The sequence below is a fragment of the Ovis canadensis genome, chromosome 22 (assembly GCF_042477335.2).
Source record: "Ovis canadensis isolate MfBH-ARS-UI-01 breed Bighorn chromosome 22, ARS-UI_OviCan_v2, whole genome shotgun sequence".
Taxonomy (NCBI): Eukaryota; Metazoa; Chordata; class Mammalia; order Artiodactyla; family Bovidae; genus Ovis; species Ovis canadensis.
This window is the reverse complement of record NC_091266.1, coordinates 40,031,647-40,054,865: the sequence shown is the minus strand read 5'-3', so window position 1 is coordinate 40,054,865 and position 23,219 is coordinate 40,031,647. Positions and strand designations below refer to the sequence as shown.

At 39.4% G+C, this 23,219-nt stretch overlaps 1 long non-coding RNA gene across 2 annotated transcripts in view; it reads left to right on the top strand.

Moving 5' to 3' along the window:
- LOC138427538 (uncharacterized) overlaps nt 1–23,219 on the top strand; it is a 24,668-nt gene extending 1,449 nt beyond the window's left edge. The window contains exons 2-9 of one of the 2 annotated variants that reach the window (XR_011252046.1): nt 2,139–2,312; nt 2,896–3,001; nt 3,096–3,244; nt 3,742–3,918; nt 6,692–7,855; nt 10,730–10,856; nt 16,831–16,924; nt 21,925–22,162. This is a non-coding gene — a long non-coding RNA (uncharacterized lncRNA). Of the gene's footprint in view, nt 1–2,138; nt 2,313–2,895; nt 3,002–3,095; nt 3,245–3,741; nt 3,919–6,691; nt 7,856–10,729; nt 10,857–16,830; nt 16,925–21,924 lie in introns of both variants that reach the window. The other variant, XR_011252045.1, reaches the window with a different exon arrangement.

Genomic DNA, 23,219 nt, shown 5'->3' with positions numbered 1-23,219 from the left:
AAGGAATTTACAAAATGAAAGTGAGAACTTGTGATTTTGGCTTGCTAAGCCACAGATCCAAGTCTGTGCGTTTATTTCTCCCTTTGCTCATCCATTGGCATCAGCTACACTGAAAAAAGCAGAGTGATTTGTCCTGACACTAAAAGCACAATGCACACTCTGCATATTCTTTACACCTTGGGGCATAACATTGGGTTGTTTTTATGATTCCCTAAAATCAGCTGCTCCAAAACCCTTTTATCATTATAACCTAAGCTTAGAACTGTGTTTTTGCTGGCTCCATAAATGAAAACATCTTGCCTAGCAAATGTTCTGACTTGCTTACTATATGAACCTGTATATTAAATGGGATTGTTTTGGCCACATTTTCAAAGAACTGTAGAAGGAGTACTCAGAAGAACCTGTATTTCAGAAATGTGCATTTGTTGACCTACATCTCTGATTTCCAGTGTTGTTAGAACTGAACGATCTTCCCATGCACAAGTTTTACTTACTCCCATTACATACCAAAGTGGAAATAGAACTTTCACTCTCAATTTACTCTAAGGGATCTGGAATATAGCCTCTATAGTTTTCATTGTATCTTGAGATAAGGCCTAGCAATCATTTCCATGTCTTTCAGAGCCTGGAGTTTACTGGCCTGTAAGTAGTTGTTTCCCACACATGACATTGTATGTTTCATAATATGTTTCAGACAGTATGTTTTATTGTATTCAAACTTCAGGCAAGGAAAAATCCTGCCCTAGAGAACCAGAAGGCAAGGCTCCTACTCCACCATAGAGAACAATTTGAGCAATAGAATTCAGTGATGATAGTAATTAATATTAACCTAAGGCAGGCTTTCTCTGTGTGTTTTTAAATTTCATACCCAAGGCTACTGTTCACCACTTTGTTATTCATCAGGGTGTGGTAAAATGCTTCTGTCCATTCTTGTCTATGATTATTGTTGGTGAGATAATGACATAAACCTAAAAACCTTTATGTGGGTTTTTTCTTTTTTAATAGCAAAAAGAGAATAATGAATAGTCTCTCTGTCTCTCCGAACAGCAAAGCACACATGCATACACTCACACTCTTTTAAGCTACAATTTAAAATTTTATTATACTATTTTTTTGTAATTTTTAACATTAATAATAATCTTAACAGTCACCTCTGGATGACCTAGATTCAATTCCATTGACTTTTCTTATTGACAACAAAGTTCATATCATGTAGACACAGTTAGTATCCATAGGTATTTTTTAACAATTAAAATATAAATACACACTTTTAAAACCAGAATTCAAATTCACTTGGGTGAAGAAATGTATATAATCCACATGATTAAGTTGATTTGTAAAGTACATTAGAACAAGTTAAACTGTATAACACTCACAAGAAGGTCTACTAAATTCTCTCAACTAGTGTTCAATATTTCTTATGACACTGGTATATAAGTTGAAAGACTGTCATCTAGGGACTGTCATACAGAGTGAAGTAAGTCAGAAAGAGAAAAACAGATATCATACAACGTCGCTTATATGTGGAATCTAGAAAAATGATAGAGATGAACTTATTTGCAAAGCAGAAATAGAGACACAGACATAGAAAACAGACATATGGCTGCAAGGGGGGGAAGTGAGGGTGGGAAGAACTGGAAGATTGGAACTGACCTATATGCACTGCTATGTAAAAAATAAATAAATAACGAGAACCTACTGAGCACAGGGAGCTCTACCCCTCTACCCAGTGCTCTGTGCTGACCCAAGTGGGAAGGAATCCAAAAAAGGGGGAATATATGTATACATATAACTGATTCACTTTGCTGTATAGCAGAAACTAATACAACATTGCAAGGCAACTATACGCCAATAAAAATTGATTTAAAACACTCTAGGTTTCTCCTGCCATGAATTCAAGTCTCATCCTACAGACCTATCCATGATGAAGATAGGTGTTTTAGTGTGCCGTTATAAATTTCCCTTTATATAATTGACAGACTATTTCTTTTTTGAAACTAATTCTATTTCTTTTTGCTATTGCTTAGATATCTTAAATGGAATTCTGTAATGTTTAATTGATTTACTTGCAGGGACCATTGAAGACTGTTATCAAAGGGTGTTCTTTGAGAGTAAACTCTTTAATATTTTTTCATCAGGTTAAAAAGAGAGGATTTCGTTTTCAGCTTCAAGATGGAAGAGCCCTTGAACTAGATATTAGGCATGCCTGAATGGTCGCCTCACTGAGTAGAATGACTACTTCAAGCATGGAGATATGTGGAAGATCAATGATAAAAACCTGTTTACCACCAGGCAACCAGAAAATTGATCTGGTAACTAATGTTGAGGGTAGTATACTGAACAAGAACCTAAAGAGATCCTTTCACATGAAGTTCCTGTCCTTTTATTCTATTAGATCTGGCATTTTGTCAAGTGCATTAGAGACTAGAGAAGTAAGAGTGTCTGATTCACTGCTATTAGTGGGGTGTGTTCTCTTGGAGAAGAATAGAGTGATTCAGGTTAGATTAATACCTGTGAGGAAGGGGGTAGGGTGTGGGTGAGTGGGAGGGTCGTGGCAGAGGAGCTAGATTGTGGAAAAGTAATGGTAATAAAAGTATTGCTCAAGGCCACATCTTTCTCAAATCCTTTATTAACTCAGAAATGTCACCCCTACACCTATTCAGAGGGGAAAAAAAGGCAATAGATGTCAGCAAATCCTCAAGCAACAGAACATGTCTTATAATCATCTTCAACCACCTGAAGGTTGAGAGATAACAACTCCCAAGATAATTTCACAGTATTGAAATCTGTTTGAAGTGCTGACAAAGAAGTCAACTCACTTTTCTACTCTCACCTCTTATTACTGTTTTAGTCTTGAGAATATAAAAGATTTCTTTTTGGTGATGCTCTTTTAAGATGGAGGAGTAAGAATGTCCATTGCTCAGTCGCTAAGTTGTATCCAACTCTTTGGGACCCCATGGACTGTAGCCCTCCAGGTTCCTCTGTCCACAGGATTTTCCAGGTAAGAATAGTGGAGTGGGTTGTCATTTCCTCCTTCAGGGGATCTTCTTGACCCAGGGATTGAATTGCATCTTCTGTATCTCCTGCATTGGCAGGTGGATTCTTTACCACTGAGCCTCCTGGGATGCCTTAAGAATGTATGTTAGTACCAGGAAAATAAGGAGTTAAGAGACCATTCTACCATGTTCTAGGACACTGTCGACCTTTTGGCTTCTGCTCTTCCACATCTTGCCAAACTTTGATGGTACGTATGCATGGTAAGTTGCTTCAGTTGTGTCCAACTCTTTGTGACCCTGTGGACTGTAGCCCACTAGGCTCCTCTGTCCATGGGATTCTCCAGGCAAGAATACTGGAATGGGTTGCCATGCCCTCCTCCAGGGGATCTTACCAACCCAGGGATGGAACCCCTGTCTCCAGCATTGGTAGGTGGGTTCTTTACCACTAGCGCCATCTGTAGCAGTAGAGTAAATCTGTGAATTAGTGTATAACCAGGAATTTTCTGGTTCAGCTCAAGATCTAAGGTCTTCCCTGGTGGCTCAGACAGTAAATAATCTGCCTGCAATGCAAGAGACCCAGGTTCAATCCCTGGGTCAGTAAGATCCCCAGGAGAAGGATATGGCCATCCACTCCAGTATTCTTGCCTGGAGAATTCCATGGACAGAGGAGCCTGGTGGGCTGCAGTCCGTGGGGTCACAAAGAGTCAGACATGACTGAGTGACTAACACTTTCACTTTCTTTCAGGATCTAAGAGCTAGACTGAAACTTGATCCCTTTGCCACTGCTCCCAAAGGCAACATAAGATGTCTTCTATTTTCATCATGGACGTTTATGAGCAATACGAAACCCACTGAATGCCAGAACCTCTGACCATGAGGTCTGACTCCCCAGGGAGGATCCCTTGGAAAAGCATGGCCAAAGGTGAGGAAGACAACTTGACAAAAGCACCTCTTCCTGATCCTCTCCCTTCCACCTCCAAAATCATGGCTAGTGCTCACTAACCCCACACTGTGTCTAAATTACACTGCTTGCCAGTGATATCAACATTGCCCAGCTCTCCACCTCTATCACACATCTGTGGCTCTCCAAAAAATAATGTGTGAAGTTTAGTGATGATGTTGATGACCCACATTTGGCAAATGATATCACTATATTTTGTAGTAAAAAAATATCCCTCCCATAGAAAGGATCTTGGAAAAAGAGCATAGAATAGAGCCTATATTCACCCTCACATGTTTCTCCAAGACTTCATTCAGCTATTTAAACTTTATTAACAGAAGATTAAGACAGGTAATGCTTTTCATTCAACAATGTACACTTTTAGCTCAAGGTCTTCCCAACTTTCCACCTCCCAAAATTTCCCCGTATGTCACTATGGTTATTATTATAGCAGCTATCAAGTGCCTATATCATCTCAGTTATTTTTCACTTTTTGTAAGTTACGAATTCTGAGTCAAATTATCCTTTTCTTTGTAGCCACTTTCCAACTTTTATCTTCTTTTTAAATCATTGAGAAAGTTACTTAAATTCTTGTCAATACTCCTCAGTACTCCATTGTACTGTTTTTACTCTCTTCCTCATACTTGTTTATAACTTGTGAATCTGTACCTTTTTATAAATGCTGGATATTGATAACTCAACCTTTATGCTGCCAAAGATGTGCTGAGAGTGAAATTCATACCAAGTGTAGGAATAACACTCACCAGCAAAGATGGTCTTCTTGACTTTTGAAAGCCTGTCATTTGGCAGGAAGCATCCCTTGATACCAAAGAACATGGAGCTGGGTTTTGGAGGGCAAGCAACTAATCACGTACATATTTGTTAAGCAAGTTCCTAAGAAATTATAAATTATAAACTGCAGTTTTAAAGGAAAAAAAACAACAACAACATTACTACGGGTTGGCATTCTCTGAAACGCTTTCCTAGTCTAACTCTGGGCCATTGTAACAGGGTATTTTGAACGTGCATGTACAAGTTTAAGATTTTTGTTAAGCTGCCAAATATTTTAATATAACAATAATTAGCATAAAGCTTGTGCAATTAAGCTACCCCAAAAGTAATGAGTTTGAATCTTTGGCAAGATGCTCCTCTTTAAAAAAAAAAAACAGTTTCCCAGTGCATATTATTTTCATTCAGATCTATTTTCCTGAGGTTCTGAAGGTATGTAAACCTGACTTTATTTCATTCCAATAACTGTCTACAAGGATAGCAATTTATTTTCAGTCACTAGGTTTTAGGATGAATCAATCAACCAGTTTTACCCACCAATACAACCCTATAAATACTTTCTATTTTTATAGTTTGAAAGAATCAGATTTACTGTTCCCCTCATCTAGGTAGATTCTTCTGCACTCAGAATGGGATTAAGTCCCCAAAGTAAACTCTAGGAAGAGAATCCATTTCAGAAAAAGAAGTTCATGAATATCAATGATATCAAGATATGGTGAACCAGTACCTGAAGTCACTTGATTTTAAGGAGTGAAAGTAGCATGTTACCACAGGTTTGAAAGACTACTGGTAAGAATTACACGTGGACTATTGAGAATACCTATGAGACTCAAATTTACAAATATTAATTAGTTCTCAAGGCAAACCTTCCAAATGCATCACCTTTCAATCAATACTCAAGCTAATATTACAGGAAGCTCTTCTGGACCACTATGCTGGTAACTGAAGCTGTCCTCAAGAGCTCAAAATTGACTGCCAAGAATTATGTAGGAGGAGAGGGAAGGAGAAAGGGAAGGCAGTGAGATATTTTTACTATGTGTTTCTTGCCCTTAAAAAAAAGCAAAACCAAACTGTATTTTAAAACACAATTTTTATAACAGATTACCAATTCCTAGGCTTGTTTACTCCATACTACAAATTATTCTGCAGATTTAACCTGGGTTTTGAGATCAAAATAGCAAATCAAACACCATGAGACCTGAGCCCACTTAATTAGGGCGAAATTCTGAGAAAATCATGATTTCCTCCTTAACGAGAAAAGCATCCTTCGTGTTCTTCAGAGCCTTTGATATAACTGACTAAAAAGGATTTGGAAGTCCATGATTTTATGATTAACATTTTATGATGTAAACATGAATTTAGTAGATATACATGTACTTTCTTAGCGCTGATATAGTATCCTAATAATCATGTTAAACTTGATTGTATATTATAAGTGAGATAAGCCACATTTTACCATAGGTGAAGTTTTAAATTAGTAAAGCTGTTAAGCCACAGACCTCACCTAGCTGATTTTTCTTTGGCCTTCCAAATCTTTTATTTGCTGATTTTTGTTGCTGTATGCAGTGAATTGCAAGTGAAATGGGCTGTGGTCACAAACTGTGAAGGAGAGGTTGCTTGCATCTGTACTAAACATGATATAATCTTGGGTTGTCAGTTTAAATTGGGAAAAATGGGGAAGCATTTGGGATTTTTGTCTGAACACAAGTTTTAGTGAATGCAAATGACATACGTTGATGTTTACAACTCTTTCTATTATAGGTTTCTCAAGAGGCAGGTCAGGTGGTCTGGTATTCCCATCTCTTTCAGAATTTTCCACAGTTTATTGTGATCCTCTTGAGAAACCTATATGCAGGTCAGGAAGCAACAGTTAGAACTGGACATGGAAAAACAGACTGGTTCCAAATAGGAAAAAGAGTACGTCAAGGCTGTATATTGTCACCCTGCTTATTTAACTTCTATGCAGAGTACATCATGAGAAACGCTGGGCTGGAAGAAGCACAAGCTGGAATCAAGATTGCCGGGAGAATTGTCAATAACCTCAGATATGCAGATGACACCACCCTTATGGCAGAAAGTGAAGAGGAACTAAAAAACCTCTTGACAAAAGTGAAAGAGGAGAGTGAAAAAGTTGGCTTAAAGCTTAACATTCAGAAAACGAAGATCATAGCATCTGGTCCCACCACTTCATGGGAAATAGATGGGGAAACAGTGGAAACAGTGTCAGACTTTATTTTGGGGGGCTCCAAAATCACTGTAGATGGTGATTGCACCCATAAAATTGAAAGACACTTACTCCTTGGAAGAAAAGTTATGACCAACCTAGAAACATATTCAAAAGCAGAGACATTACTTTGCCAACAAAAGTCCATCTAGTCAAGGCTATGGTTTTTCCCGTGGTCATGTATGGATGTGAGAGTTGGACTGTGAAGAAAGCTGAGCACTGAAGAATTGATGCTTTTGAACTGTGGTGTTGGAGAAGACTCTTGAGAGTCCCTTGGACTGCAAGGAGATCCAACCAGTCCATTGTAAAGGAGATCAGTCCTGAGTGTTCTTTGGAAGGAATGATGCTAAAGCTGAAACTCCAATACTTTGCTCACCTCATGAGAAGAGTTGACTCATTGGAAAAGACTCTGATGCTGGGAGGGATTGGGGGCAGGAGGAGAAGGGGACGACAGAGGATGAGATGGCTGGATGGCATCACCGACTCGATGCACATGAGTTTGGGTGAACTCCAGGAGTTGGTGATGGACAGGGAGGCCTGGTGTGCTGCAATTCATGGGGTCACAAAAAGTTGGACACGACTGAGCGACTGAACTGAACTGACACAGTCAAAGGCTTTGGCATAGTCAATAAAGCAGAAATAGATGTTTTTTCTGGAACTGTCTTGCTTTTTCGATGATCCAGTGGATGTTGGCAATTTGATCTCTGGTTCCTCTGCCTTTTCTGAAACCAGCTTGACCATGTGGAAGTTCACGGTTCATGTATTGCTGAAGCCTGGCTTGGATATATGTTGGGCTGCTTCAAAGAACACTAATTCTATTCATTCTGCTAACTGTGCTTTTTACCAATAGTACAACCTCTGGAAAAAGTAAAGAAATATGAGTCATTTCAGGGACAACAGAAGAAGGTAAGTAAGTTTTATTTATCTGAAAAACTGAGATTGCTTTTATTTTGTCCCATTTATTCATTTTATTTGCCTAAATATATTTTGTCTCTCACTCCTCTTCTTGAGCATCAATAGCGCTGCCCAAGCTCTAGCCTGGGTGCCTGCACATCCGACTCCTAGACTTGCACCCTGCTTTCTCTGTGCATCTCACTTACCAGGTCCATCTGTTCTCTACATTACTGCCAGGATGATTGTTCCAAAGATGTTTAAATTTTCCAGTGACACCCAGACCTCTTCTGGATAAAAATCCAAATTCCTCACTGAATCACTCAAACATACCTTTCCGATTTGAGCTGGTACCATTTCTCAGTGCACACCCTGTACACAAGCCTTCTTGAATCATGTGCTTACAGTTACCATAACAGGCCAGGCTCCTCTCCTGCTTGTCATCTAACTTGGTTCTTCTGCCTGGAAAACACAGGCACGTGTGTATGCATGCACACAGGCACGCCTATGAACACATATGCACCTCCTTCTGTTTGATTTCTCCTCCCACTCACTAGGATCAGAGTCGAAATCTCCTTTCTTTCTCACTTCCCATTAACCCACGTTCTCCTCCTCTGCCCAAGTCATCTAGCTAAAGTTAAATGTTTTTCCTCTTTTACAGCACCTAGTAGGTTTCATAATACATGTATCATCACAAGAATTTCAGATCAGGGACTGTGTCTTTGATCTCTATATCCCCAGCACCTGCACAGAAGACTTAACAGACTTTGGGGGGGTTCAACTGGGAGATAAAATGCTAAGGGTACAGGGAAAGTGTTTAAGGAGTTCCCAGAAGGTTGAGTCAAGGAAGCCTTCATGGGGAAAAATGGTATTTGAGCTATATGTTATTGTCTTCACAACAATCCAGATAGATCTTCCTTCCTACTTTTCAATCAACATCTTTTTTTTGTAACTAATTCTGTTAAATATATTCTGTAAGTGTATAAACCCTATTACAGGACACAGAGACACCTTGGGTAATAATATAGTGATAGATTGTGACTGAGAAACTTTTGAATACCTGATGTAAGGGCTTATTGACAGGCTTATAAATACAATGGATTATTGTTTTCCACCCTTGTTGCTGTATATCGAGTCATGAAGGAAGCATAGGTAGCAGTTAAAAAGAGAATGGATAGTAGAGTCAGACATACCAGGGCTTAAATCTCAACTCTGCCTTTATAATCCATGTTAACTCATGCTCTTATTAAAAGTGTTTCCTCATACTGTATAAAATGGGGTAACAACAACTATGCCATTAAATCTAGTGAGGTGGATGAAGTGCTTAATATGGAATGTGGCAGACAGTAACCCTGAACACAAGGATGGAGGTGGTAGTGCTGGCGGTGGAGGTGGTGATGGCCTGAAGTCACCACTTGAAAGCTGAGGATGGAAGCAGCTGGCAGGGGCAGCACAAGAGAGATGCTTGATAAGGGAACTTTTCTCATCTGTTTCATTTAGCCAAAATTTCTCACACTGTGCTCCAATAGAACATTAGTGTTCTATGAGCTGGTCTGAGGTGTTTCACAGGTAAAATCAAAATTAGGGTAATCTTTTTTAAATATGTAGGAAAAATTAAAATAAGGAATTGAATGCTTCCAGTTTCTTTTTTCTGTATACTCATCTTAAAATTTCAGCATCTGTTAATGGATGACAGATATCAGGATGGATAGGTAGAAAATTCATATTAAGAAAAAACATCAGTAAATTGATTTGTTTTATATGTTCCTTCAATATTTAACAAATGATTATTTCATAAGTTTTTTAAAGACTTGTAAACATGTAGTTTGGTCACTTTCTTGCTGATATTATTGCTCCTAGTGCCAAAATTAAATGTGATTTTATTTCATGCTATTCTGCAAAAAGCCTGTAATCTGCAAACCACCATGGCATCCCCCTGCTGTACCACTTGCAGAAGCACATGGTCTGTTATTGCCAGCATCCCTTTGTCTGAAGCTCTAGAGTCCTGGTTATTAGGGCACAATTTAGACTTTACTAAAGTACCCAAGGAGAACCCAACCATTCATCTCCTAACTCTCTTTTATATTAGAGAAACACTACCTTATAAATACAGAATTTAAAAGTTCTGTTACATATTTCTGTTACTTATAAATACAGAATTTAAAAGTTCTGTTACATATTTCTGTTACTTATGGTAAAGGCTGTGAATGAATAAGTACATCTCTACCTCCTGGAATCACTGTATAGGAGGATATCCCAAGGATTTAGATTAGGAAATGGGAAATGTCAAAGAAGCATGTCCTATTTTAGCCTGTGCTCTTTATCAGTCATCCTCAAGTGGAGAGAACTGTGGAGCTCACAGTTAATGATTGAATAGGTGGGTGCTCAAATTTGGAAAACACAGATGAGTAAATCTTGACTCATCTTCCTCTCAGAACTCCTCTGAGTCTCAGAGTAACTTGTCTGTTGCTTACTCTTGACAAGTAGGTGAGTCTAGCACATTTCTAGGCATTGACTGGCATGACTGATTGCTGAGAACTGCAGGAAGCCAGTCTGCTGAGTAGCCTTGAGCAGCCCTCATCTTTTGGTGGGGCTGCAGGGTTACTTCTTGCACGTTTATCCTGCTGACCCTACCATGTTTATCCAGAGGCATAGAAGAAAAGTATTTGAAAATCTCATTATTCAAAGATAAAATGGCTCAAAGAACATGGCATGAATTTTGGGACCCAAGTCTAGGTTTCTCCACATAGACTCATACTATTGAAGCAAGCCCTGGATAAACACTTCAGTTCAAGTCAAGCTGCATTTTGCAAGTAATGCTTCACGTTCAAGGATGTGTCATGATTATAATTTTAATTATTTGTATTTTTGCTAACTGCTTATCTCAAGGATTGACTTCATTGCTGTGAAGTGGAATCTGAAATGCTAAGAAAAAAATGAGGAATACCAATCTCTCTTACCAAGGTTTCTGTACCCAGACCTCAGTTGGATTTATAAGAAAAGCTTAAGTTTAAAGGTAACAAGCACTTCTATGTCTTAGCTAAATTTTATATACTACATGTGTGTGATAGTCGCTCAGTCATGTCTGACTCTTGGCAACCCATGAACTGTAGCCTGCCAGGCTCATCTATCCATGGGATTTTCCAGGCCAAAATACTGGAGCGGGTTGCCATTTCCTTCTCCAAGGGAACTTCCTGACTCAGGGATTGTACCTGGGTCCCCAGCATTGCAAGCAGACTCTTTACCATCTGAGCCACCAGGGAAGGTATAATACTATATATAATTTTTAAAAATCCTTGTATGAATAGACTTTATTTTTAGAGCACTTTTAGGTTTACAGAGATACTGAGCACAAATTACAAAGAGATCTCAGATACCTGCTCACTTCCTCTTCCCACCAAACAACATATTTTCCTCTACTATTAGTAGCTAGTGTCATTGATGTGGTGCATTTGTTACCATTGGTGCAAGAGTATTGAAACATTATTATTAAAGTTGCAGTTTACATGAGGGTTCATTCTTTGGGGTATACATTCCATGAGCTTTGACAAATGTGTAATGAAGTATATCCACCACTACAGTTGAATGGATTTTTAAATTTAATTTTAGTTTAAGTTGGTATTTGGTTTCTTAGCTTCATGTAGTTTCTGTAATAATTATTCTTTCCCCTTGCTGACTGATTTTGTCTTCTTTATTAATTACAGCTGTTTTCCTGATAGGATGTAAATGTATTTTTATGCCATTAGCTATTGGTTTGAATTAGGTAATATCACGTTAAGGTTTTAGGGTTAAGAACTTGGGCAAAAGAAGTTGCTTCCCAGGCCCACAATTTTAGCGATAGCCTACCTTCCACTTGTCCTTGGCAGCTAGATGTGTCAACATTCTGGTGAAAGATTCTATTATAGTGTTTCAAGGAAGACTTGCCATAGGCCATTCTACCCTCAGTCCCCACAGTGAGGTTCACTGAGTCACACTCTGAATCAACACAAGACTTGGGACAGGATGTGTAAGCTCTTGCTCCTGGAACAGTCATCTCAAAAAGCTTAGTACATGTTACCATATGAACATAAATCATACTCACCTGGAGAGGATCTGGACAGCAGATTTCTTCTCCTCTCCTCCCTGTACATTCCCCAGGGCAGAGCCTCAGAAATGACTAATGTTATGTCAGGAAGGGAAGAGAGCTGTTCTTTCCTGCCTTAGTTTACTAAGGATAAGCAGTATAGTGGTAGCTTCTAGCAGGTATGCAGGACAATGGGGAAATCTAAAGACTTCATTTTGGCCTTAGAGTGAACTTTGTTGGATATGTAATTATGGATACTGGATTAGAAAAACATCCACTTTTTTAGTCATTGAAAAGAACAACATACTGGGAGTGTTGATTATTTCCTGAAAGAAGAGAAAACAGATATACTCACAGGTGTTCAGAAACAACCAAAAAACTTGTCACATAAACACAATCCCCAGATAGAACTAATGAAACCCAAATAGAAATAATGAAAGTCAAAGATCACATCCAAGGCAACTCATTGTCATGAGATGGATGGGTTCACTAACATTTTGAATCAGATAATACCAAAATTACACTGGTACAGTCTCATTATAACACTAATTTTTCTAAATTAGAACTTTAGGAAGGAATGGATTGATATGCAATGACCTGAGGTTTAATGAAACTTTTCTTCATGGGAAATATTAAAATGAGAAAATTATGGGGAATTATTTGGAAAAAATAAAACCATTTTCAACACTTTTTAATCTACTTGTATACCTACAAGCATGATGATAATTACCTATTCAATAACACAGTGTCTTCAACCACTACGACCAAGCAGTGTGTTACTGGAATTTGAGGTGCAGCAAAGCAAGGGTGAACTTTTTACATTCATTCGTTTGGATTGTCTCCTATATTATGCTTGTTTACTTGAAGCTTATGTGAGTTCTCAAAATATCATGAATTATATGTTTTTCCTCTGTTACTCATCTTTGTTGTTTCTATCCACCAGATCATAAATCTTATTTAGAAACAGCACATATATAGACATCTCTTTCTTTACTGACAGAATTCTTGCCTAGTGATATACCATGACCTGTTGGTTCAGGTATGGCTGAGAAAGTTACTGAGATACCAGTAGGCTTCCCCATTCTGAGGTCAAATCTGTCCTCTAGTGAATGGCATTAGCTGCTTTATGAACAGCAAGGTTCTCAGATGTGTTTCAGTTCAGTTCAGTTCAGTCGCTTAGTGGTGTCAACTCATTGCGACCCCATGGACTGCAGCATGCCAGGGTTCCCTGACCATCACCAACTCCCAGAGCCTGCTCAAACTCAAGTCCATTGAGTCGGTGATGCCATCCAACCATCTCATCCGCTATCTTCCCCTTCTCCTCTTGCCTTCAGTTTTTCTCAGAATCAGGGTCTTTTCCAATGAGTCAGTTCTTCACAGCAGGTGGCCAAACTATTGGAGTTTCAGCTTCAGCATCAGTCCTTCCAAGGAATATTCAGAACTGATTTCCTTCAGGAGTGACTGGTTGGATCTCCTTGCAGTCCAAGGGACTCTCAAGAGTCATCTCCAACACCACAGTTCAAAAACATCAGTTCTTTGGCACTTGGCTTTCTTTATAGTCCAACTCTCACATCCATACATAGCTTTGACTAGACGGACCTTTGTTGGCAAAATAATGTCTCTACTTCTTAATATGCTGTCTAGGTTGGTCATAGCTTTCCTTCCAAGGAATGTCTTTTAATTTCATGGCTGCAGTCACCGTCTGCAGTGATTTTGGAGCCCAAAAATATAAAGTGTGTCACTGTTTCCCCATCTATTTGCCATGAAGTGGTGGGACCAGACGCCATGATCTTCGTTATCTGAATGTTGAGTTTTAAGCCAACTTTTTCACTCTCCTCTTTCACTTTCATTAAGAGGCTCTTTAGTTCTTCTTCACTTTTTGCCATAAGGGTGGTGTCATCTGCATATCTGAGGTTATTGATATTTCTCCTGGCAATCTTGATTCCAGCTTGTGCTTCATCCAGCCCAGCATTTTGCATGATGTACTCTGCATAAAAGTTCAATAAGCAGGGTGACAATGTACAGCCTAGACATACTCCTTTCCCAATTTGGAACCACTCTGTTGTTCCATGTACAGTTCTAACTGTTGCTTCTTGACCTGCATAAAGATTTCTCAGGAGGCAGGTAAGGTGGTCTGGTATTCCCATCTCTTTCAGAATTTTCTACAGTTTGTTGGGATCCACACAGAAAAATGCTTTGGCATAGTCAGTAAAGCAGAAGTAGATGTTTTTCTGGAACTCTCTTGCTTTTTCAATGATCCAGCGGATATTGGCAATTTGATCTCTGGTTCCTCTGCCTTTTCTAAATCCATTTTGAACATCTGGAAGTTCATGGTTCACATACTGTTGAAGCCTCACTTGGAGAATTTTGAGCAAGGATGAACTTTGCTAGCAGGTGAGATGAATGCAATTGTGCGGTAGTTTGAGCATTCTTTGGCTTTTCCTTTTCTTTGGGTTTGGAATGAAAACTGACCTTTTCCAGTCCTGTGGCCACTGCTGAATTTTCCAAATTTGCTGGCATATTGAGTGCAGCACTTCCACAGCATCATCTTTTAGGATTTGAAACAGCTCCACTAGAATCCCATCACCTCCACTAGCGTTGTTTGTACCCATCTTTGCATGATATGTTCCCTTGGTATCTCTGATTTTCTTGAAGAGATCTCTAGGCTTTCCCATTCTATTGTTTTCCTCTGTTTCTTTGTACTGATCACTGAGCTTTCTTATCTCATGTTGCTATTCTTTGGAACTCTGCATTCAAATGGGAACATCTTTCTCGATTGTCTTTAGGTGACTAAAACTGCACGAAGGTAAACAGGGTCCATCCACAGAGTTAATGATCTGCGGAATATCACATTCATCTCAAAATAAACTGTGTGCTCATTTCATTTACTGTGTGGTGGATGTCATCTGCCTTAAGAATGAATGCACTGTTCTTCTCACATGAAAATAACTGTTGGCTCTGAACTCTAAATTTTTAGGACAACTTTTTGAGTTGTATGGGGAGGTACTGGGCCCTAATCGGTAATGTTGCCTAATTGCCTTGTGAGCAGCATCCCTGAAGGCAATAAGCTGAATTGTGTTTTCAGTATTCACTGATATTAGAAACCCACAGAAAATTCTTAATACAGTCTATAGCATGTGAATAAGCAACTCTGAGTGCTCATACTGTTTTGTTTAAAAGATTGCAAAAAAGAATATGCCTCAAGTTTCTGGGCCAGGGTCTCACCTGAAAGGGACCGCCTTTAATGTTCACATCCTGCTTCATTGCTGACTGAGGGAGTTAGTTCACAACATCTTGCCCATTCATATTTTAGTGAAATTCTCTATTCCAATAGAAAAACCTCTGCCAGGGATACCAAGAATCTGGGGTGCACAGATTGAAACTCAGCATGTGAAGGCAGCTGCCTTAGAAATGTTGTTGTTGTTCAGCTGTCCAATCATTTCCAACTCTTTGTGGCCCCATGGACTGCAGCACGCCAGGCTTCCCTGTCCCTCACCATCTCCTGAAGTTCACCCAAGTTCATGTCCATTGCTTTGGTGATACCATCCAGCCATCTCATTCTCTAATGCCCTCTTCTCCTTCTGCCCTCAGTCTTTCCCAGCATCAGAGACTTTTCCAATGAGTCAGTTGTTCGCATCAGATAACCAAAATACTGGAGTTTCAGCTTTAGCATCAATCTTCCCAATGAGTATTCAGGGTTGATTTCCCTTAAGATTGACTGGTTTGATCCTCTTGCTGTCCAAGGGACTCTCAGGAGTCTTCTGCAGCACACAGTTTAAAGACATCAATTCTTCAGCACTCCACCTTCTTTACCAGCTCTCACAACCATACGTGACCGCTGGGAAGACCATAGCCTTGACTACATGGACCTTTGTTGGCAGAGTAATGTCTCTGCTTTTCAACACACTGTCTAGATTTTTAATGGCTTTCCTGCCAAGAAAGCTATGACAGGTGCTTTCACTAGTTTAAAAAAAAATCACAGATGTCCTTTAAGCCTCTTTTTGGAATAACTATTGAAAACAAATAATTTTTCTGGAAAATGTTCTTTTCATAGCTCTAAGCACCCTTCAAAACTACCTGATGTCAGCATGATTTTACCAAGCCCCTAACAATAACAATATTTCTTACACATTTCCCTGTAGGCTAGAATGTACCTCCCACAAATAAAATCAAGGAGTGCCTGCATCTTGCCTTTACCTGAAAATGTCTTGGGGTTACAGTTATGACATGTCATCATTCAAAGAGATTAGAGCATCAGACTTAAAATAAGCTGGCAACAGAACCCAAAAAGAAAACACACAAAAAGTTACAAGATTGTAAAAACTCCAGGCCCAGAGAGCAAGCAAGATCTTGTCCCTTTACCTACTTAAGAGAAAATACAGAAGCACTCCCCATGGGAAAAACAAATGAACTTTAACCCCAGAGCTTCATTTCAGAGCTTCATCTTGAGAACTAGGAGGTTAGGAACAAGCACCTTTTCTATTTTTGTCAGCTGGTATACAGAATCATGCTCCATAGTGGAAAATGGCCCAACCACTCCTATTATCTGCATGTACAGGAATGGCTAAAAGATGGAAACATGCCCCTCAGTCACTTCTCTCATCACGCTCAGAGTATGTCTCAGAGTCTAAACCAAATTGGAAGCAGTTAATACAACATTGGAAGGGAAGAGGATTAAGCTGGAAAAGTGTTCTGACTTTTTCGTGGAGGGCTCTAGATGCATCCACTCCCTCCAAATTTGAGGAAAAACAATCTAAAATACACTTATCATCATCCCATCCACTGTCCTCCTCTCCTCTTCCCTCTTTCATTTTCTTTGTTAACTTCATGAACCCCCTCTTTATTTTACTACTTTTCCCTCATACTTGCTTTCTGTTCTCTTTTTCCTGTTTCATTCCTCATTCCATTTTAAATATTTTCTGAATAGTCACAGGGGGCCTGATACAAACCCTGCCCTGTAGACCATCACGACTATGACTGAGGAGAGAGAAGGGGAAGCAACAAGTCTGGCTTTTAACACGGTGAGTTTAAATGCAGCAGGGCATCTGTGGAGGTAAGTAGGAGTCGTTGTGAATACTAATCGGGAGCAAGAGAGGGAGAGAGAGAGAAAGGGGTTTTATTCAATGCCCCTTATACTACAGGCACTGTGTTCAATATTAGGAATACAGTGAAAAGATAAAACTTGGCCCATTTCTCCAAGGACTTTAAAAAAACAAAGTATTTTAAGAAAATCCAACTGTTACGAGACACAGAGAGAAAAAAATGGGCAGATGCTGAAGACACACACAGGACAAGTGGCCAGAGGTATCCCACATAGGGGAACAGGGTCAAGTCAAGACTCTCAGTTTCAATAAGCAGAACAGCCAGAATGGTGTCCATAGACATTAAACTTTGAGGTTGGCCCTTGAGGCTCAATCAATATCAAATTGTTTTCCCCAGTCTCACCCATGGGATGTTAGCTTTTCTGATTTGTGTTCTTCTTTCTCTAACTGGGTACTGATCTCGGAGTGGCAGAACAGTTTCCACCTTTATATGGGGAGAGGAAATCCATGGCTACCTGTAACACCTTCTCTCCAAGTAGTTTAAAGAAGCTTAGTTTCTTTAGCTTTATTGCCAGGCTTAACACTATACTGATTTTGCAAAATAGCCAATGATATCTTTACATCTCTTCCCATGAGTTTTCTGGGCCCTAGAACAAGCCTGAGGCTATTCTGGGATGATAAAGCTGGCAATCTGATGGGCTGTAAGAACTGGGAGTACAAGTAGATCATTACTGTGGAGCTTTTGTGTGGTGTGAGATCAAATGAAATTAACTTTCTGTTTCAGACTTTCCAGATTTTATGATAAAATCCCCTTTGAGTATTAACTTATCAGATCTTGAAACTAATGCAAGTTCCCTCCCACCCTGTTCCACCCCCAGCCCCATTTGTCTGAGCATCAGAGAAAACTCTCCTCTTTTCTTCTGTCTTCCATTCGTGTCTCTCTCCTCACCTAAAAAATCTTCAGAGGTTGATTGAATAAGTTAAGTTTCATATAAACAACTTAACTCACTCAATCCTTTCTCAGATGCCTGAGTTAACCCAGACAAACCAAAAGTGGAAACTCAAAGGTCACATACCTGCTACATTTTGATCCCTTAAAGGAAAAGTCCCCCTTTGTGCTTTTCCTGTGCCAAGAACCTTATTCTCTACCCGTGAATTATCCCTAAGAAAGCAGACAGGCTTCAATATTGGCAAGGCTTCTATATATAGTAAATCAATATGGCAAGCCATCAACTGGGATATTTCTTTTCAGTCTGGGTTTGTTTTCCCAGGTTTTCAGTTTAGATTGGTGACTTCCTTTCAAAACTACCTATTAAAATGTTATTTTAAAAAAATGTTGTTTAAGTCATGGTAATACATTGTTAATTGATTACTTCTTGAACCTCATAATACTCTTGCAAGTTACATAGGATTATTATGAAAAACTTACATTGAAGTTAATGTTGCTTCTTGTTGCTTCTAGGGAAAAAGAAGGACTGCTTCTGGATCTTTACCTTTTTGCCATTGAAAAGTTTAATTGAGTTCTTTAGCTATTCCAGAGAGGTTGAGTATTTGAGATAATCAGAAATTATTAAATTTTAGTACCCCATTTCAGGTACTCTTCCTGCAGCAGTTATTTTAATATAGATGAAATGCATACAGTCTGATAAATGTAAGTTGCAAAAACATTACCTTATACAACATATTTGATTTTATGCCACACTAGTTATCCTGCCCTTTCAAATAACCTGTTAGTATGAAGGAGAGCTGAGCCCATTTCTTCCCAGAGAAAATAGTGGGTGGAAAAAGTTAGCAAAAGCAGGATTATTCTGTTTAACCTCATAATTGAGAATTGTTAGAACTTTCATAGGATTTTAATAGCATAGATTTGGGCCACAAATTTGGGGGTGATTCTTGAAGTTCCTCAGTATTTAGGATACTTAAAAGCATCTTAAACAATTTTCTCAAATGCCATAGCATGAAGAAGCAAACAAAAGATTTGTATTCTAGTCTTGATTCTACCATTAATTACCTTCAGCAACTTATTCAGTCTATTTGATTATCAATTTTCTCACTTGCATCATTGTTGGTTGATCTCTAAGACCTCTTTGAGCTCCAAGATTTTATGATATTAATATTAGAACCATGCCCATTTTTAACTAAAATTAGTCTCAGAGTCTAGCGTTCTTCTGAGACTGTTTAATCTCTTCATGGTACTTGTGAAAACTAGGTGTCTGTGTGGCCTTCACAATGAGGGAGGTACATTTGAGCCTTTACATTTGCTTGAGTCACTCTCAACTCTTGGAGATATAAATATCTCTTCTGAAGGTCAGAATATTTTGTAGAGTTTTATATCATGATACTTGTACTTTTGGAATCAACTGGTTGGAAAATTAGGCTATGCCAGAGGGCTACGTTGACTCTGATAATGTTAAAAATGAATTTGTATTTTATTATTCACGATAGCATTTACATATATTTAGAGAATACTATTACTTATTATGTATCTATATTTGAAGAAAACTATTATTTTTAGGTATCAGTGAGGATGCTTTCAACACCAATAACCATATTGGCTTAAATGATAAGGAAGTCTATGCTTGCACATGCAAGGGATCCAGAGGTAGGGTGGCCTCAGGACTGTTTATTCAGGTGCTCAAGTGTTGGCACTGAGAAGCAACGATGTTTTCAATTCTTTTCCCCTCACTGTAGAGATCTGTGGAGAAGGCAATGGCACCCCACTCCAGTAATCTTGCCTGGAAAATCCCATGGATGGAGGAGCCTGGAAGGCTGCAGTCCATGGGGTCGCTAAGGGTCGGACATGACTGAGCAACTTCACTGTCACTTTTTACTTTCATGCATTGGAGAAGGAAATGGCACCCCACTCCAGTGTTCTTGCCTGGAGAATCCCAGGAACGGGGGAGCCTGGTAGGCTGCCATCTATGGGGTTGCACAGAGTCGGACACGACTGAAGTGACTTAGCAGCAGCAGCAGTAGAGATCTGACTCTTGTGACTACAGTGTTTTATAGTAGTTCGTATCACATCCAGATAACAATATCCTGAAAAAGAAAAGGGCTATCTCTTTTTGTCTCCTTTGAAGCAATAAGCCTTTCTTAAAAGTCCCTGGACAGATTTCTTCATGTACTAAAGGCCAGGGATGGGTCATGTTTCCTCCAACAGATTCATCACTAACAAGAGCAATGGATTAAGATGAAAAGTTTGAGAAAGAGACAGGGAACCAGCTACTATGACCACTAAAACATAATATATTCTTAGTTGACAGTGTGCAGTGCACAGAGCTATGATAATAACCCTATGTACTGCCCACTTCTGGAAATCCTTGCTCCACTCCTCTCTTTAGGACATTAACACCACATTATTAATGATTTGTATATCCCCCATGGGGAAAAAATGAAATGAACAGTTCTGAAGTAAGTCACCCTAACCTGTGTGTGCATCTTTCCTAGAGGACAGATCTCAAATATTTCAACAAATATAATACCATGTGTTGTTTTTTTATTACTTAATGTTGCTACTGGAAAAAAAAAAAAAAAAGCAGAAATCTGCCCACTGACCCAGTCTCAAATGAGATCACAGAAGTTATGGTTAGGTATCATCTCTGCCAATTATTTCTGCCATAAGAATGGTAATAAAAGAACTCAGAAGGCAAAAACCCAGTGCATCTGCTCCTAGTCAAAAAGTGGGTATTCCAGAATGTCTAGGCCAACCAAGAAGAAATCTCACTAGCCAGGAGCTAAAAGACATATGAGGAAAAATTTGAATGATTTTAAATATTGTATTAGGAAGATAATAAAGGAGCAATGGAACAACACTTTGATTGCCTAAGTCTCCTGGTGTCCTAAAAGTCCCACCCCACTTTTTTTTTAATTTTAGGATTTTCACATGTTCCTAGAATATAGGAACTGGGGGGAAAAAAAAACTGAAATGCTCATTGCTCCCACATTAACAGCAATAAAAATCCAGATGAAATATAAAATCATAATTCCCTTCAGCCCAGCAGAGCACTGAGTTTGCAGGACAATCAAGCAGCCTGTAATTAAGGAAAAGCAGGCTTTTTCCCCGGAGAAGGCAATGGCACCCCACTCCAGTACTCTTGCCTGGAAAATCCCATGGACGGAGGAGCCTGGTAGGCTGTACTCCATGGGGTCGCTGAGGGTCGGACACGACTGAGCGACTTTACTTTCACTTTTCACTTTCATACACTGGAGAAGGAAATGGCAACCCACTCCAGTGTTCTTGCCTGGAGAATCCCAGGAACGGGGGAGCCTGGTGGGCTACCGTCTATGGGGTCGCACAGAGTCGGACACGACTGAAGCGACTTAGCAGCAGCAGCAGCAGTAGCAGGCCTTTTCCCAGGACACAGAACGCAAGTACTGGTCATCTATAGCAGGACACACAGAAAGACCCAAGTCATCTTACAATGAGGTTAAGAAAAATTCAGGTAAAAATTTTAATCAGTTTCAAAGCCTTTCTTTCCCAACTGCATATGAAACATTAATAAAGGAAGACTGTTTTCCAGGGCGTAAAACAAACCTCAACAAATTTAAGGGAACTGCAGTCATACCAAGTATGTTCTCTGACCACAATGTAATAAAACTAGAAATTAATAATGGAAACTATTTGGAAAATCCCCCAAATATTTTAAAATTAAATTACTCTTGTATCAAAAAGGAAGTCACAAGGGAAATTAAAAGATGTCTTAAAATGAAAACAATACATCAAAATTTGTGGGAGACTGTACATACTTAGAATATTTAGCAGTAGTGTTTATATTACACATTATAATGTAATGTGTGTGTATGCTCAGTCACTTCAGTGGTGTCCAACTCTTTGTGACCCATGGACTACAGCCTGCCAGGCTCCTCTGTCCATGGGATTCGCCAGGCAAGAACACTGAAGTGGGTTGCCATACCCTCCTCCAGTGGATCTTCCCAACCCAGGGATCGAACCCACAACTCCTGTATCTCCTGCATTACAGGTGGATTCTTTACCTGCTGAGCCACAGGAGAAACCCGTAAAGGTTATAATAGATGAGAAGAAAGATCTCAGATCAATTATGTAAGCTTCCATCTTAAGAAACAATAAGCAAGGAATGCCCTGGCGGTCCAATGGTTAGGACTCCATGCTTTCACTGCCAAGGGCCCAGGTTCAATTCCTGGTTGAGGAACTAAGATCCCACAAGCCTCGAGGTATGGCCAGAAAAAAAAAAAAAAAAAGGAAGCAGAAGGAAGGAAATAATAAATGGGCAGAAATGAATGGAACTGAGAATATGAAACAATAGAGACTTCTGGTTTTCCAGTTCTACATGTACGGAGCCAACATTCAAACCTAACAAGTAAATATCTGAATACACTGAAAAAGCAACAGGTCTTCTTGGATTCCTAAGAGAGGGGAGAACACAAAGCAAACCACTGCCCCCAAGATTGGAGAGTCAGACAGGTGAACAGAGGGAGTCATGTTTTACTGGAGCAGAGATTCATGAGCAGAAACTACCCCTGAAACAGGTGCTGGTTTAGGAAAACCTGAACTGTAGCCACCAAACTGCTAAAGACTCTGTGTGGACAACTCAGAGGGTTGAAAACTCCAGAGGGACCCAGTTATAGGTAGCCCCATAATATTGTGAGATTAACTTTCAGGTGTTTGACCTCATTCCCATAGTAAATAGTGGAGGAAAAATCCCCTTTTGCTTCTGGCAGGAAGAAAAAAGGAATCATGTTGAAATATACCAGAGAACTCATTCTTAACAAGGCCCACCATCAGGGAAAACTAGTAAACTAGAGCCTAACCTGCTGGATTATATTCATGAGCCTAACTGACCTGGAGAAGGGAATACCGAGCTCCAGCCAACTCTAGCTATTCTGTCCCACTTACATGGGTAGAAAAAAAATCCAAATAGTTGTAAAGTTCGCAGTTCAAAGGCATAAACTTTAAGACTGAGACCTAATCATAGGACTAAAGAATGCTCCCCTCTCCCACACCTCACCACCACATACCTAGATGTCTGTTTGTAGCTATTCCTTTTACCTGGTACGTCATGTCCAGCTTATCAATAAAAAATTAGAAGGCATACCAAAAGGCAAAAAAACACAATATGAAGAATCAGATATGCATTAGAACCAGATACAGCAGAGATTTTGGAATTATCAGACTGGGAATTTAAAACTACTGCAATTGATATGCCATTGGTTCTAATGGATGAAGCAGACAGGATGCAAGAACAGATGGGCGATGTAGGCAGAGAGATGGAAATACTCAGAAAGAACCAAAAATAAA